Source organism: Martes martes (genome assembly GCF_963455335.1).
Source record: "Martes martes genome assembly, chromosome: 6".
NCBI classification, from domain to species: domain Eukaryota; kingdom Metazoa; phylum Chordata; class Mammalia; order Carnivora; family Mustelidae; genus Martes; species Martes martes.
In genome coordinates this window covers 57,280,228-57,298,319 of record NC_137893.1, presented here as the reverse complement: position 1 = coordinate 57,298,319, position 18,092 = coordinate 57,280,228, and positions in this window count along the sequence as shown.

Here is an 18,092-nt window from a genome sequence, read left to right as displayed (position 1 = left end):
CCTTGTGACCTGCTTTGGGCAGTAAAATGTGGCAGAAGTGACATTGTGAGCATTCCGAAGCTTCTGTTTTCACTCTCTCGGAATGTTGCTCTGAGCTCACCATGTCAAGAGCCCGGCCCAGGCATGTGGCAGAGAACCCAGTGGCCCTCCTGCACACCCCACTAATTGCCAGAGATGTGCAAGGGGCCAGCTTAGAGCACAGTCAAGCTCCTGGGTGAGGGCAATGGCATGAATGATCCTGGCCAGCCCAGCCCAAGTTGCTGAACCCAGAAGCATGAGCAAATCAACAGCACTTACTTAAAGCAGCCAAGATTTTGATGGTATGTTACACAACAAAAGAAAACTGGGCAAAGATTCTGATTAAATGTGGGGTCAGAATATTCCCTCTTGTTTATTGTTAGGTATAGCTATGAATTCACACACTGGTAGGTGGTAGTCACAGTTACGGGAGGAAATAGCAGATGAACAGGTAGAAATCTTGGGCCTGTCCCTGCTGGGGCACTTCCTTTCCAGAAATAGCAGCATAATTGCTAGCAGCAGTTTTCCTGTGGAAGATTTAATTTTTAATTCACTGAGCAAAGATATATGGCAGAGGTCATAAAATTTCATTCCTATCTTTTTGGTGGTAAATACCAAGGCTAATGTACATAATTCTCCCCAATTCTAGATATTTTTCTATGAATGTTTAGGAAACAGACACCATAGACAAAGTTGTCTTGTCTGCAAAGTTTGGACATGCCGTCTTGAATTAGAATTGGAGTTGAGTTGCCAGCTTATAATTACTAGAAGCAAAGGTACACGGAGGAGGTGGAAACAAAGCAAGGAGTACACTGTCCTGAGCTGGTGTCACACCATGACCCCCAAGTCTAGAACAAGCACAGCTCCCAGCAGTATTGGAGAACAGGGCGGGAAACATAAACATCCCCAGGGTAACTAGTAACAGAAAAAGGTGCAGTCCATTGGATGAACAGTGAGAGGTGGTGGCACCTGCCAATAGAGAGTGTATACAGTGTTTCAAGGGGACAATCACTGCTCTACTCCACTATTTGGGGGCTTTTGGGGGGGTGGAATAAAAGCCCGATGCTACTGGTACCTCCAATTTTTTAAGAGCTAAACATGTGGATTGTTATGTGAAGCCCCTAGAGTTTTAAATGCTACTTAATAATTTTAGAATAATATAAAACCCTGGGAGGGCCACACAAATCATGTCTGTAGGACACTAGTTTATAACTCTGACAAATATAGTAAAAAATGATATTTACTGTATTTTATAGCTGGTAGATTCACCATGATTAATATCCAGTATGCTAGCGACAGCGGTGGTACTGAGCTCCCGCTTGACCAGGTGTCAAGTTGAGTCGCTGCATCACGGGGAGTTGCAGAGGACACAGGGACAGGAATGCGGTAGCTCAGGCCATGGGGTAGCACTGAGTGGATGGCAAGGAGCATTGGCTCTTTTCCAACCAGTGTAGGATTATTTCAATGTCTTCACAAAGGGGAGTGTCTATTGCTAGGTACCAGATGGTGATCAGCTTTGTAGCAAAAAGAGCAAGTTCCCAGTGCTCAATATTTTTTTCAGTATTTTATTTTCAGTTTTACTATTGAAAGCAAAAAGATTAATGTAAAATCTAGCTGCTGAATATTATAGCAGTTCTTGCTTTTATTCCCAAATGGCTCCTCTAGTGCCCGGCAATTGTCTCCACGGCAACTACTTATGTTTTTATAAATCTTAGATTGTGATGAGCTGGAGAGGAAGCAAGAGTAATGGCGAAACCTTTACAAGCCAAGATTTTCTTTCAAACATGAAAAAGTTTCTAATAAAAGCTCAGATCCTTTGCTTTCCAATTTATACCCATATCTCAAGTGTCTGAGTGCTGGTTATAACTTAGACAAATAAAATTTATAGCTCAATCAATCAAATATTTATTGAATATCCACTGTGCATTCAGCACTTTGCAAGCTGCTATCAGGACTTCAAAAGAAAAACCAAGTCTGAAAGACCATCGCTGTTTCACGAGGAAGGAAAGTAGTAGTTGAATCAAGGACACAGAGGACAAGGATTGATCTGAGTGGAGGTGCATGTGGAGGCATGATGACAGGTAGCCAAGGAAGGGAGAGAAATTCGAATTCTGAGCTGACAAAACTTGTCTTCTGCCTCTAAATACCCTGTGTTTAACTTCAACCATTGCCTCCTTTTCTGTAGACACCTCCAGGGCTACTCCCACCACGTCTCACAGTAACTGTTAGTTGTTCAAGATTCCCAGATGACTCTCCATCATTTCAAGATGTATACTCTTGAATATACTACCTGACCTGGTGTGATTTCCGGCCCAATCACTTTCCCTCATCTTCACACACACTTGGGTTGTGCCCTCTGCAGAGCACAGTAACTCAACAGCACTTGTCTCTAACAAGCCTCTTTCTCTTTTCTGGACACTGCTTCAGGATCCAGCTGTAACTGAATTTAGCGACCCCATGAGGACACTGCCTCCCTTGGAGTCCCAACAAGCAAAGCCTCCCCACCGCTCAAATGCACTTTCCAGGTGTTCATGGTCTCCTTGCTCTTCTTTTCTTTTTTTTTTAAAGATTTTATTTATTTATTTGACAGAGATCACAAGTAGGCAGAGAGGTAGTCAGGGGGGCGGGAAGCAAGATCCTCGCTGAGCGGAGAGCCCAATGTGGGGCTCGATCCCATGACCCTGAGGTCATGACCTGAGCCGAAGGCAGAGGCTTAACCCACTGAGCCACCCAGGTGCCCCGGTCTCCTTGCTTTTCATATATGCTCTAAAATCTTTTCTCTCCCTTGTTTATTGGAGCAAAACAAAAGACAAAAACACCAGTCTTTTGAAACTCTGACTTTACCATATCGTCAGAGGAGACTTACAGACTTTACCCAGGAATATATTAAAACTGGACCCCTCTCTTCTTCTTCATGATTGTGTTGTAATTCTGGCCAAGTTCAAATTCCAGATAGAGGATTTATCTAACACAGTGACTCTGTGGCTTTGTGACCTCCTCAACAGTAATGATCTTTTTCTCCATATCACAGCCAGCCACTCCACAGGTGTATTACAGATTTCATGACCTTAAATCTTGCATTTCTGAAACTCAGTTTCAGGCATCTGGCTTCTAACTTCCATCTTTCATCTTTCCAGATCCTTTTTTCTAGTATTTCCATTCAAAAGGACTTTCAAACTTATTAGGACGTACAGTCTATTGATGATCAAATTTATTCTCCATACTCTTCCTTACCTTGCCTTGCTCATAAAAGAATTTATACACTAATGTCAAAAGAAAATTCAGAGAGCTTTGCTTGATGTAAGTATTTTATTGAATGGGAAAGAAATGGTTCACAAATGGGTACTTCAAACCTGAAACTGGTAGGAAGTTCACAGGCATCACATTACAGGATGGCTTACTAAGTGAAAGTAAGAAAGTTGTTCAACTTTTACAACAATTGGTTGTTATCATGGGAATGTCCAGAAGGTAGAAGATTGGTTAAAATGATTATCTTACACTATTTTAGGAAGATGGCTTAAGTTTTATTTATGATTATCAGAGGTATTTCCAAGATATAATGTAAGTTTGGCCTATGTTCATGAAAGAAGATAGACTGTTTAACTTACATGGCTTAACTGGTGGTTTTGTCTGCCTGGAGATCTTTAGGCCCGGTCTCTATTTTATTTTATTTATTTATTTTATTTATTTTAATTTTTTAAAATTTATTTTATTAACACTAATAATATTCAAACATAAAATATACCTAATGATTAATGTAATGAAAACCCATCTATCCTCTCTCCTACTTAAAACACAAAACTCCTGATCTCATTCCTCCTTCAGGACCTCTGAAGTAACCATAATACAGAGTGTTTTTTTAATGTTTAAATTGCTTTTTTGAAAATCATTTCCTACATATATTTCTAGTTTTAATATATATATATGCATCCGTAAAGATACATAGAATTGTTTAGCATGTTTTTAGATTTTGCAACAATCATTTTATACTATATATTTTATCAATTGCGTGCATTACTCAAAATTATTTTTGTGAAATTCACTTGTGTTGGTACATGGACTCCCAATTCCACCATTTTCATTCGTGGTACGTTATCCCATAGAACATATATGTCACAATTTATTTATTTATTCTCCTGATAATGGACATTATGTTGTCTGTTGTTACTGTGAAGTTTTACTTCTACTAAAAACAGTGTTGCTTATATGAGTTAATTTATATTACTTCACACTATTTAATCTTCTGTTTAACTATTATAAAACTTCCAGAATAAACCAAGGTTTGCCATTGTCTTAATCTATTCAGGCAGAATACCATGGGCAGTTTATAAACAAAAGATTGATTTCTCTAGAGCGGGGCATCTGAGATGAGGATGCTGGCAGATTCAGTGTCTGGTGAGATCCCACTTCCTTGTTCATAGATGGCCATCCTCTCTACTGTGTTCTCATATGATGGAAGCAGCATGGGAGTGCTCTGCAGCCGCTTTTATAAGGATACTAATTTTATGAATGAAGGTTTTGCCTTCATAACCTAATCATCACCCAGAGACCCACCTCCCACCCTTGTCTTACTGGGGTTTAGGTTTCAATGAATGAATTTTGGGGGAGGACACAAACATTCGGTGCATATAGCACAGCGGTTATATTGAATTATTTTGTCAATAAATTTTTTCAATAAATGTTTTCAATAAATGTTCAATAAATTCAATAAACCTTCAATAAAGTTTTCAACAAACGAATTTTGGGGGAGGACACAAACATTCAGTACATATAGCATAGCAGCTATATTGAATTATTTTTCAATAAATGTTTATTTATATTTAAATAAATATTTATAAATAAATAAATAAATATATTTTATTTACTACTTTTTTTCTCTATTCATGAGTGAGATCACCAGGAATTTTCTTTTCTTTATGTGTACCCCTTTCCTATGTGTGCTTAAGAAAGCCCAATTCACTATCCTCATAGAATGGGTTCCAGAATGAGTGTTCTTTTTCCATTTCCTGCAAGAATTTGTACAGTTTAGAAATATGTCTAACCTGAATGATTGCTAGGTATCACCAATAAAATAGTCTTAGTGTGGTGTGATTTTATGGGTAGATTTATAGTTGTTTTTCCAAAATCTTTAATGGTTACAAGGCTTCTTAGATTTTCAACTTAATTTAGAATTCACTTTTATAAGTCATATTTTCCTTAGAAAATAACTTACTTCCTCTTAGTTTCCAAAATTATTATCCTCAAGTTGTTATACCTTTTTTTGTAATATTTCAAAAGACTTTACCAAAGCTCTTTAATGTAGAAACTGACCATATCGTTTTGTTTAGATAGACTCAACTCTGGACTTTGACAGGTGCTATGCAAAGTTAGTTGAAAGTCTTCCCTTTGCTCTTTCAATTTGCTCATCATAAAAGACAATTTGTTCTTACTCTCTCAATGTCATTCATCCTTTCTTCCTTTCTTCTTTCCTCCCTCCCTTCTTTCCTTTTAACTAGTTTAGTAATCCAATACAGATGCCATTTATTTATTTATTCATTTATTTATTGGAATAATTGACATATAATACTATATTAATTTCAGGTATACATTATGATTCAATATTATCTACGTATTGCAAAATAATTACCACATTAATACTAGTTAACCATCAACAGATGTAGTCATAGCATTTTTTTTTTCTGGTGATGAGAACTTTTTAGGATCTATGCTCTTGGCAAGTTTCAAATATGCAAAAAAAAAAAGAATTAGCATTCCTTATAATCTTTTTAATCTCTCCTTTATTTGTAGTTATATACCTCTTTCTGCTCCAAATATGTGTTTGTGGTTTCTCTCTTTTCTCTTCATTAACCTTCTCAAAGGTTTAGTGCTTCTTTAACCTTTCCAAAGAACATGTGTTTAGTTTTGTTGACCTTCTCTGTAAATGTTTATTTTTAATTTCATTTGTTTCCACCTATCTTTATTGCTTTATCCATTCTACTTTCCTCATGATCATTCTCATTTTCATTTTTGTAATAGCACATTAATTTTAAAACAGTCTTGTACTTACCACTAGAGCAATTACTCAAAGTTTTGCTAGATTTTATGTTACTGAAGAGTTCTAAGTATTTTTACACTTCTTTTATGATTTTTAACCCCTGAATTATTTAGAAGTATGTTTCTAATTTTCAGATCTATTTATTGTTTTAGTAATTTGGAAAAAAAAATGTCTGCCTTAATTGTATCGTGCTCAGAGTATGTGGATGCTCTATTAATTCTACAAAATTTGTTAAAATGTTTTTTATGGTATACCCTATGGTCATTTTTTTCCCTAAGTGTTTCAAATGTGCCCAAAAAGAATGTGCAATCTCTAACCTGAAATGCTGTGTTCTCTGTATCTGTAGGGCAAGCTTATTAAATCTGACATAGAATTACTGACTTTTCTTCTGCTTTATCTACTCATTACAGAGAACAGCATAATATTTTCCCTAATTATACTTTATTTGTTAATTTATTCTTATAATTCTTTATTTTTTAATTTCATTCATTTATTTGAGAGAGAGCACACACAAACGAGTGAAAGAGAACACAAGCAGGGGGAGGGACAGAGGGAAAGAGAGAAGCAGACTCCCTGCTGAGCTGAGCAGGGAGCCAGATGCAGGGCTCCATCTCAGGACTCCGGGATCATGACCTGAGCTGAAGGCAGAGGCCTTAACCCACTGAGACACTCAGGCACCCCTCTCCTTGTAATTCTATAAACATATTTTGAAGTCATGTTAATTGCTGATTACATGTTTTAGATTATTGTTTTTCCCAACTTTACCAAGGTATTATTGACATATAACTTTTGTAAATTTGAAGTTACAATGTAATTATTCTATATACATACACATTGCAAAATGGTTACTACAATAAGATTATCACCATACCTTCACATAATTACCCTTTCTGTGTGTGTGTGGTAATAACATTTAAGATCTACTCTCTTAGTAACTTTCAAATATCTAACGCAGAATTGTTAACTTCAGCCACCATGCTGTACATTATGTCTCCAGAACGTACTTGTCTCATAGCTGAGAGTTTGTACCAACATCTTCGACCATCAAGTTTGACCAACATCTCCCCATTTCCTGCATCCCCCTGTCCCTATTAAGTGCCATTCTACTCTCTATTTTTGTAAGTTTGGCTTTTTAAGATTCCATATATAGGTCAAAACATATAGTATTTGTCTTTCTCTGTATGACTTATTTCACTTAGTGTAATGCCCTCATGGTTTATCCATAGTATTACAAATGGCAGGATAGCCTTCTTTTTTATGGTTGAATAATATTCCATTGTACATACATACATATATATATATATACAACATATCTTCTTTTTTTTTAAGATTTTATTTATTTATTTGACAGACAGAGATCACAAGTAGGCAGAGAGGCAGGCAGAGACAGAGAGGAGGAAGCAGACTCCCTGCTGAGCAGAGAGCCCGATGCGGGGCTCGATCCCAGGACCCCGAGATCATGACCCGAGCCGAAGGCAGAGGCCTAACCCACTGAGCCACTCAGGCGCCCCCAACATATCTTCTTTACCCATCCTTTTGGTGATGGACACTAGGGTTGATTCCATTGTGAATAATGCTGCAGCGATCATGGAAGTATAGCTGTCTCTTTGAGATAGTGGCTTCATTACCTACGAACTTATGCACAGAGGTGGGATTGCCAGATCATATGGTAGCTTTATTCTTAATTTTTGAGGAGCCTCCATGTCATAGTTTACAGTCAAATCAACAATGCACAAGGATTTTATTTTCTCTATCTCCTCATCAACACTTGTCTCTTGTCTTTCTGATGAAGGCCAGTCTAAGTAGTGTGAGGTAATATCTCATTGTGGTTTTGGTTTGCATTTCCCCAGTGACTAGTGACACTGAACATTTCTTCATACATCTGTTGGAAATTTGCATGTCTTCTCTGGAAAAATGTCTATTCAAATCTTCTGTACCAGTCAGCCTGTCTAGAGATTCTGGGTGGACCATTTGATGGTGTCTGCTGTCAGGCTTGTTGCTACAGTCCTATAACAGACTAGTCTGGCTCCTAGGTCAGCAGATGGGCAAACTTGGTGTTTGGTACATGAGGATCAGCATCAAGCTTGTGTTTACCAGGGTCACACAGGTGCCAAGGACCCCTGGGATGTGCCCAACATTTGTATCCATAAAAGTCAGTCCAATGCTGCGACCATTTGGGAGCCTGGTTTTTGCAGGAGACAGGCTAGAGACTTGGGCTGTGGAGGCCCACCTGGTGCTAAAGTTAGACTGGAGCTTGGGCTATAGGAGCCGACTGTAAGCTGGGGTTTGGGAGGCCAACTTTAAAGGTAGGTCTGCAGGGGCTGATCTAGCACTGGGGCAGGTCAAGAGCCTGGGTCCTAAAGAGCTAGTCTAGAGCCTAGGTCCACAGGGGCTGAACTGGCACTGAAGTGGGCTGGGGGCTTGGGGCTGCAGGAGTCTGCCTGATGCTGGGGGGTGGGTGTCAAAACCCCAAGTCCATAGTAGTCAGCCTGGTGATGGGTACGGCTGGGAGCCTGGGTTCTTGGGGCCCACCCGGAGGCTGAGTCTACGGGGGCTGATTGGAATCCTGGCATTACCCAGGGCCCCTGGAATTGGACAGCACTGGGATATGCCAACAGCATGGGTTTGTGGGAGCTTGCTGGGAGCCTGGGGGTCACAGGAGCTGCCTAATGTCCCAGCAGTTATCTTGGGCCATGGGAGCCTATCAGTACTGAGGTGGGTCGGAGGCCTGGGCTCATGGGAGCATTTTGGGAGCCTGATGCTGTGGAAGCCGGCTGCAGGACTTGGCCTAGTGCTGGAGTAAGCCGGCCCTGGGGCCTGGGGTAAAGTCAGGACCTCACTTTCCTCTCTTCCTCCTCCACAGGGAGGGAGTCTCTCTGCTGCGCTGCCCAGGCTTGGAGGAGGGGGAGGAAGGTAATATGAATCTATTTTCTCTATGCTGCCCACTCCGTCTTTTCTTATATCTGTGCTTCATTCGGGTGCTGTCATTTCTCACCTGGAATCTAGCTCTTATGGAGGTATTTTCATTGCTGTTCAAAATTATGTTTCTGGGAGGGGATGGGTGCTAGAAATTCCCATGCTGCCATTTTGCTGAGGTCACTCCCTATATCTGCATTTTCACCTCTAGGTATATAATGTTCACCCTAAATAAAAAGCTGAAAGGCTGGAGGGTTTAAGACGGGACTTCCCTCTATATGGCACTGTGGAGCTTCAAATCTTTTCTTCCTGTGAGTGAGTGATGGCAAAGCTTAGAGATACGTAGGGGGAGATTTGTGGGAAGGGGCTCAGGGCTTCTCTGTCCTCTCTGCAGGCCACTGTCTCGGCACCTCCACATGTCCCCAGCCTGGAATCTTCTTTTGTTTTCTTTATGAATTGTGTCACTTATTATGAAACTTTCCTCCCTATCTCTAAGGATAAAGGCCTTTAAAAATAAGGCTATAATCTGGTATTAATATTCCTAGGCCATCTTTATTTTTGTTAATATTTTCTGGGCTATACCTTTTATACCTTTGTTTTTAACCTTTCCGCAGTCTTGTATTTAGGAGGGTCTATGCTAGATAACATAAAGGTGCTAGTAACATAAAGCCTGCCTGTCGTCTTTGCTGTTTCCCTCCCTCCCTCCCTTCTTGCCTTCTTTTCCCTTTATCACTATATTGAAATGGGACTTTACACCATTTATATTTCTTTAAATTACTGTTACATACACATTTGTGTTTTGCATTTACCTTGCCTCTTCTATGATTGTTTTTCTTCTGCTTTCTTTCAATCTTTGCCTTTTTAATTTGAAATATTATCTACACTTGTCTAGATTTTATTTCTTTTTCCTTTTTTAAATTTTTTTCAGCATTCCAAAATTCATTGTTTATCTCCTTTACTAATAGTTATTTCTAAATTATTAATACTCAGACCTAACAAATCCTAAATACATCAACATTTTTATTCTTCTGGCAAACATAAGAACATCCATATTCTTTAAGATTGCATGTCTCAACTTACTATTATATTTCCTAGTATTTTAAATTCACTATTTATACCTTCCAGATTAGACATTATTATTATTGTTTATACAGCTAATATTAGATTAGATGTGCCTGCATTTCTCAATTTCTTTTCTTATCATGGATTTCTGCATCTCAGACTTCTTTCTGGAGTCACTTCCTTTTTCCTGAAATACATTCTTTAAATTTTCCTTTATTGATAATCACTTAGGTGCAAACTCTGCTAGTTTTCAATTTTCTGAAAATCTCTATTTTAGTTTCATTCTGAAAAATGGTCTATTGGGTGTATAGATTTCTATGTTGATAGGTATTTTGGCTCAGCTTTTAAAAATATTATCTCAGGGACACATGGGTGGCTCAGCTGGTTAAGCATCTGTCTTCGAGCTCAGTTCATGGTCTCAGGGTTCTGGGACCAAGCCCCACATTCCACAAGCCCCACATTCCACATCCCATCAGGCTCCAGCAGGGAGTCCTCTTCTCTCTCTTGTCCCTGTTTGGGCTCTCTCTCTCTTTCTCTCAAATAAATAAAATCTTTTAAAAATAAAATTTAAAAAATATTATCTTACTGTCTGATATCGTCATTAGAGTTAAGAAATTAACTATTAACCTAATTGTTATTTCTTTGTGGATAATCTTTTTTTCTGTAACTTTGGCTCTCTGATATCTAATACTAAGGGTTAAGATGGAGCTTACTTTGGATTAGTTGAATATTTCATGTCAGGAGAGAGAGGGAAAGAGATAAAAAAATATCTATATAAAATCAATTCTGGAAAAGTCTTAGCCACTAACTCTTAGAATATTGCCCCTCTCCATTTCTCTTAATTGTTAATCCTTTCCATTCTTTCTGGAATTCCACTGAGGCTTTCTCAGTTGTGTTAGGCTTTCTCATTGTAATAAATGCTACCATAATGCTTCTCATTATTCCAAGATTATTTCCTCCCACATGGATCTGAACTTGTCCAGTGACTTCCTTTGCCTGTTGAGATATTAGCAAATGAGATGCAAGAAGACTTGATAATGCCCTTGCGTGTGAGACCTTGGTCCCTTGGAACACTGCACCACCATGTGAAAAAGATGATCTAGCCTTCGTGGGGATGAAGATTTTATGAGGAGAGAGGTCCAGCTATCCTAGTTTTCCCCACTGAGCCTAAGCAACACTTGAGATAATCCCAGGTATGTGAGTATGAGTCCAGGTAGAATTAGTAACGGAACTGCCCAACAACTCAGAGAATGAGAAAAATGCCAATGTTGTTATAGGCCACTGTTTTCAGATAGTTTGTTAGGCAGCAGTAGATAATTGATACATCATTCCATCTTCTACATCTCCTAAACTCTCTTTCAGAGTTTCCATCCTCTTGTGTCTCTGTTTCCTTAGCAGTGGTTTCTTCAGGTCTGCTTTCTAACACTTTTTTTTTTTTTTCCAGCTCGATTTAACATGTTCTTTCACCATCCACAGAGTTTTAAATTTCAATTATTATATATTTAATTTCTAAATTTCTGTTGGATGCTTTGTTCAAATCTGTTTTTTTTGGTTAGCAGTGGGTTTCTTGTGTATTCAATTCAACTTTTTATTTCTTTATACTTTTTAATACTATTTCTTTAAAGCTAAATCATCAAAGAAAATAATATATGAAATTACCTTTCATTATCTGAAAATCTTAGGAGTCCAACTCTGTTCATGATTTTCCCTCTGCAGCTCAGCGATGGTGGCTTGTTTCCTCTTGTGTTTATAGTCTTGCATTTAGGGTTAGAAATTCTACATTGTCTGGATTGATGGCACAGCATTATTGCCCAGAAGAGATTTTCTTAGTTCTGTTTCACCATCCTGGGTTGTTGTGAACCAGGACCATTTTTTACTAATTCCTTGGCTTGGCATTTACTGCCCTGGACAATATTATAAATTCAAAATCCAACCCTTGTAAATTGGACTGTGGTTAAAATTATCCAGGAAATCTGTTTAAATCCAGATCCCAGGTCAAATTTGACAAAATTTGTTGTTATCTTTCTTTCTGGACAAATATTGTTATAAATCACATTTCAAGACAGGTTTAGGTATGTGTCTCAAACCAAAACCTTGCAGCCACTAAAGACCGCATTTCAGATGGACAAATACTTTCAAACCAGAAGAACTTCTATAATGGTCCACCCTCTGTTTCCAGCTCCCTCTTTCTTTGGAGCTCTGAGGAGTTCTACTATTTTTTTTCTTTGTAAGTTCTGCCATATAGTTGAGAGGATGTTTGCTATATTTTATCAAACATTTCAAGTTCTTTTTTTAAACTGTGAGGTTGTCAGATTATTGAGAACACCATACTGCCAGAAATAGAACTCCCATTTCCTCTTCACCAATTTTACTTGGAATTTTATGTTCCTCACTCACTAACTCCTTTTTACCAAAAGCAATGGTTGATTCTCTGTCCCATCTCAAGTGACCTCTTCTCTGCATTTGATGCATTGAGTGATGTATTCCTTAAAATATTTTTCTCCTTTAGATTCTGAGGCACCACATCTTCCTCTTTCATTCCCTATCCCATTCTTGTCTCAGGAACCTTCTCCTCTTTCAGACTTCCAAGGCCAGGGCCCATCCTCAGCTGTCCTCTTCCATCTTAAATGATCACACCTGTCCCGTGGCTTCACAAGCATCTAGATAGTGACAACTCTTCAATTCATATCTTTAGGTCCTAAAACCTTGTCAGGTTTAGGTACCTGTATGCAGCTCACTATTCCTCTCTAATGTTATGGTAGCTGAAAACTGTCCCCTACCCCTAAAGATGTCCATATCCTAATCCCTGAAACCTATGATTGGGACCTTATTTGGAAAGAAAAAAAAAGTCTTTGCTGATGTCACTAAGGATCTTGAGATGGGGAACTTATCCTGAATTATCTGGGTGGAACTTAAATGCAGTTATATGTGTCCTTATAAGAAAGGGATAGGAACAAATTACACATAGGCCGAAGAGAAGGCACACAGAAGAAGAGCAGGCAATGTGACCGTGGAACCAGGTAATGCCAGCAGCCACTAGAAGCTGGGAGTGGCAAGAAATGGATCAGAGCCTCCGAAGTACACGTGGACCTGCTGACACCTGGAATTCAGCCACTGAAATGGATTTTGGACTGCTGGCCTCCAGAACTATGACAGAATAAGTTTCTGGTTTTTAAGCTACCATGTTTGTAGTACTTTGTTAACTGCAGCCACAGGAAACTAATACATATATCTAACAGGCAATTAATTTACAGCTCTACGGCAGGACTCAGGATTTTCTGCCTCAGCTCTCCTCTAACTTCTATTCATAATTACCACTTCCATTTTCAAAAAATGAGCTATAAATAATCCTTCGTATTCCAATTTTCTCCCTCTACTCATCCAATTCAACAGTATATCTAGTCAACCGTGTCTTCAAAATATAATCTAAACGTTTTCTCATCGTTTCTACCTCCGTCCCGAGCCACCATTATCTCCTCACCTACAGTGGTCTCCTATAAGATCCCATGCTTCCATCCTGTCACCTAACAGTCCATTTTTGCACATAGGTATAAAACTGATCTCTAAGTATGTAAATCACATCAGTATCTCACTTAGTTAAAATATCATCAGTGTGGGGCACCAAGGTGGCTCAGTGGGTTAAAGCCTCTATCTTCAGCTCAGGTCATGATCCCAGGGTCCTGGGATTGAGCCCCACATCGGGCTCTCTGCTCAGCGGGGAGCCTGCTTCCCCTTCCCTCTCTCCCTGCCTCTCTGCCTACTTGTGATCTCTGTCTGTCAAATAAATAAATAAAATCTTAAAAAAAAAAAAAAATCCCCAGTGATTCCAAGTCCTGTATAAGAGCTTATATGACCTGCTCCCTATCCCCAACTCTTTTTCTCCTTCACCATGGCTATCCTTCCAGCACACAAAGCTTGTTCCAGTCTCAGCCCTCATACTTGCTCTTCCTTCTCCCCGGAATATTCTGCCTTGAGATTTTCATGTTAGTGTCTTCTCACTATTCAGATCAAATATCACCTCTTCAGAGTGGCAGTCACCATGTATATCTGTCCTTATCTTTGTCTCTATTTTTATCACTTCCAAGTCTCTATCTGCCTTTTCTTCCTCCTTTCCTTCCTTCCTTCCTTCTGGCCTCCCTTCCTTTCTTCTTTCCTTCCTTTTTTTCTTTTACTTTCTGCCTTCTGTCCCTGCCTTCCTATCTTTCTATCACTATATCTCCATCTGGAACTAATAGAACTTCCTATAATAATGGAAGTGTTCTGTGCTGTCTAATATAATAGCACTAGCTATGTGTGACCACAGCACCTGAAATCTTGAAATATGTGGGACAACTGAAGAACTGATCTTTTTCACATTTACTTTTAATCTTTTTAAATTCAAATAGCTACATATAGCCAGTGGCTACCTTATTGGTCAGTATAAATCTAAAGTAAGCCCCACTCTATCGGTACCCTACCCAGTAACAACATATTTCATTGCATTATTTTCATTTTATTCAGAGCACTTTTTTACTATATGAAATTATCTTATTTATGCGTTGACTTATATGGTTATATTCTCTCACGCTCCAGCAGGGACCTCACTTGTCTTGTTCACAACTTTTCCCAGTGCTGCAATTAGTAGTTACAGTTAGAGTGCTGTCAGGAGGCTTCAGCAACTTTAAAGTAGATGCTTGACTTGACCACTAGTCAACACATGACCACAGATATTAATACTAGCTAATAATTAAGGAGTACTTTCCATATGCCAGGTTTTGAACTAAGCTGTTAACTTAAATTGTTACCTAATACACAATAACTCAATAAAGAATTATTAATATCTTCATTTTACCAATGAGGAAATTAAAGCTTAGAGAGGTTCAGTAATTTGGAACTCAAACCATGGTCTCCCTAAAACTTTGGTTCTTATTTATTACCACTCTACAATATTGCTTCTTTCTCTTCAGGGAACATACATAAATTGATGGAGTTTGGTTTACATAACCTTTTACTTTCCTTTACCTTTAATAATCCTTAACTCTATAACTTAGAACATAATATTTTATACAGGGATCAACAAAGTAAAGTCTGCAGGACAAATCTAGCTCTTTTGTAAATAAAGCTTTATGGGAACACAGCCATGCTCATTAGAGTCCATATAGTCAATGGCTACTTTCATGCTACAATGTCTGAGTTGAGTAGTTGTGATGGAGATCTTTTGGCTTGCAACACCTAACATATTTGTTATCTGGCCCCTTGCAGAAAAAGTTTGCTGACCCCTGGTATAGAAGTTTATAAAGTCAATTCTCTGTGTATAAGTCATTGATTAATAATCAAACTCAAATCATAATATTGTAACTTAAGGAAAACATGTTTTAAGACTATCCACTTTGTGACAATCAAAGTGATTTTTATTTGTTTATTTTTTCCAGCATCACTGAGATATAATTGACACACACTATTGTGCAAGTTTAAAGTATACAACATGTTGATTCAATATAATTACATATTGCAAAATGATTACCACGATAGCATTAGCTAACACCAGCATCACATCACATAATTAACATTTATTTTTTATAATAAGAACATTTATGATCTACTTTCTTAGCAATTACCTTAATAATTAATTTTCCTATTATTTTCTATAATTTGAAAGCAATGCAAATTACTTACCATATTATTAAGCAACATAAATATTAAAAAATCCATTATAAGTCTACCATGTGGAGGAAATTACTATTTTATATTGGTATATTTCTTTTTAGACCTTTTATTTTTATAATTAAGATCAAACTGCTTCTGTGTGTGTTTTCCCAAGGAACAATTCTGAGGGACAGTCTCAAGATGAGAGTGGTGACTTTCTATGTAAGTAATTTAATTTCTATTTTCAAGGGATTTAGCAAACCATGACACACTTCACCTGATCCCCAGATGATCACTATGATCTGATCATTGTTTTGTCTCCTCCTAAAGATTCCATTAAAAAATACATGAGGGGCACCTGGGTGGCTCAGTGGGTTAAGCCGCTGCCTTCAGCTCAGGTCATGATCTCAGGGTCCTGGGATCGAGCCCCGCATTGGGCTGTCTGCTCATCGGGGAACCTGCTTCCCTCTCTCTCTCTGCCTGCCTCTCTGCCTACTTGTGATCTCTCTCTGTCAAATAAATAAATAAAATCTTTAAAAAGAATAAAAAAATAAAACAAAATAAAAATAAAAAATATATGAGAGCACAACAAGCACTAACATCTGGAGTGCCCAGAAGTTCAAATGAGAATAGATCCTTTGGTATTGCTCTATTTTATTTGATCCTGAAATCACAATGACTACAAGTATCATATTTTTTTTTGTGGAGTAGGAAGCATGCAAAATAAAATGTTGCATTTTATATTTGGCAGTAATTTTTGTGAGAGAAAGCTCTTCACTAACAAATGTTATTGCTTATGATGTTCTACCAGAGAAATGTAGGTCCGCTGTTTATTTAAGACACCAGAACCTAGTGTTAAAAGTAAAAGCTGTGGTACAGATTCAAACTTTGTCTCTGCTAGTTATAAGCTGAGTGACTTCAGGAAATTTATTAACCAGTTTATATCTCAATTTCTTCATCTGTAAAATGGGCTTAATTATTAGAATAAATTCCTAGGGCTACTATAAAGATTCAATGAGTTAAAATATATAATGTTATTTAGAAGAGTCTCTGACAGGGGTGCCTGGGTGGCTCAGTGGGTTAAGCCTCTGCCTTTGGGTCAGGTCATGTTCCCAGTGTCCTGGGATAGAGCCCCTAATCAGGCTCTCTGCTCAGCAGGGAGACTGCTGCCTGCCTCTCTGCCTACTTGAGATCTCTGTTTATCAAATAAATAAAATCTTAAAAAAAAAAAAAGAGTCTCTGACATGTAGTAAATAGACTTATCTTAGCCATTTGTTACTTTAAATGAGAACATCACATTTTGGGGGAAAAGAAAAAATAATTTCACTTAAATTAAAATGGAGTCATTTTTTGAAGATAAAAATACTCATCTAGTCTATGACCATGCTGGCTCAATATTGTATGTGTATTGAACCCACTTTGAAGTAAGTTTTCAAATTCTAACACTATATGATTGGGGAAAGCCTTGGCTACTATTTAAACTAAGGACTTTATTTATTACTATTTATTCCAAGGACTTTCATTAAATCGGTTCTCCTTTAGGACTTCAGTTTAATTGGCTCTCCTTTTTTATCCTTTCAGAATCTTCAGAAAAACATCCCTTTTTAGCAAACTAAGCCCCATTCTCTCTTCCCTTTCTATGGCTAATTTTTATTTTAACTGTGTCCTGCAGGACAGAGTCAGAGACACAGCATGACTCAGAGCCACATATCTGTCTTAGTGACAGTGTGAACAATGTGAGCTTGAACCAGCTCTTTAGTCTTTCTGAGCATCAGTTTTCTTAACTCTGAAGTGAGTATACTAATAATAATCTTCTCTAACTCACAGAGATATTGTGAGGATCAAACAAGATAATGTGAAAGCTATAAATACAGTACTAAACATACATATACAGTGTTATACATATATGCATATATACCATACATACATATATACATCTATATACAGCTATAAATACAGCAGTGTGTGTGTATGTGTGTGTGTGTGTATACATAATATAATATATATTGCTACAGTTGCTTCTTTTGGCCACATACATTCATAATTCTGGGAGGACCTCTGGTATATTATAGTCTCATGAGACTACAATAACTAAAGGACAAGACGTTGGTTTATTGCCCTTGTCAATCATGGTGCAATTGCCCATGATCAGCTCTTCCAAGTCTACTGGTGCCAAACTCACATTTGGTGAGGGAACACGCCTCAACAGAGCAGCAAAAATGCAGCTCATCTGTATGAACAACAGGTAAACATATATGTAGAAAAATGGATATTTTTCTAGGAATGCTGGGGGAAAACATCTAGAAAGATGACAACAAATGAGCTTTTTTCTGCAGAGCTTAAATTGTTATTGCAGTAAACCAAAACTGAATTCTCTTAAGTTATATGTCTTTTTGGTAAAAAAAGAGGAGTATGGAACAAATTATTTTTCAGAAAA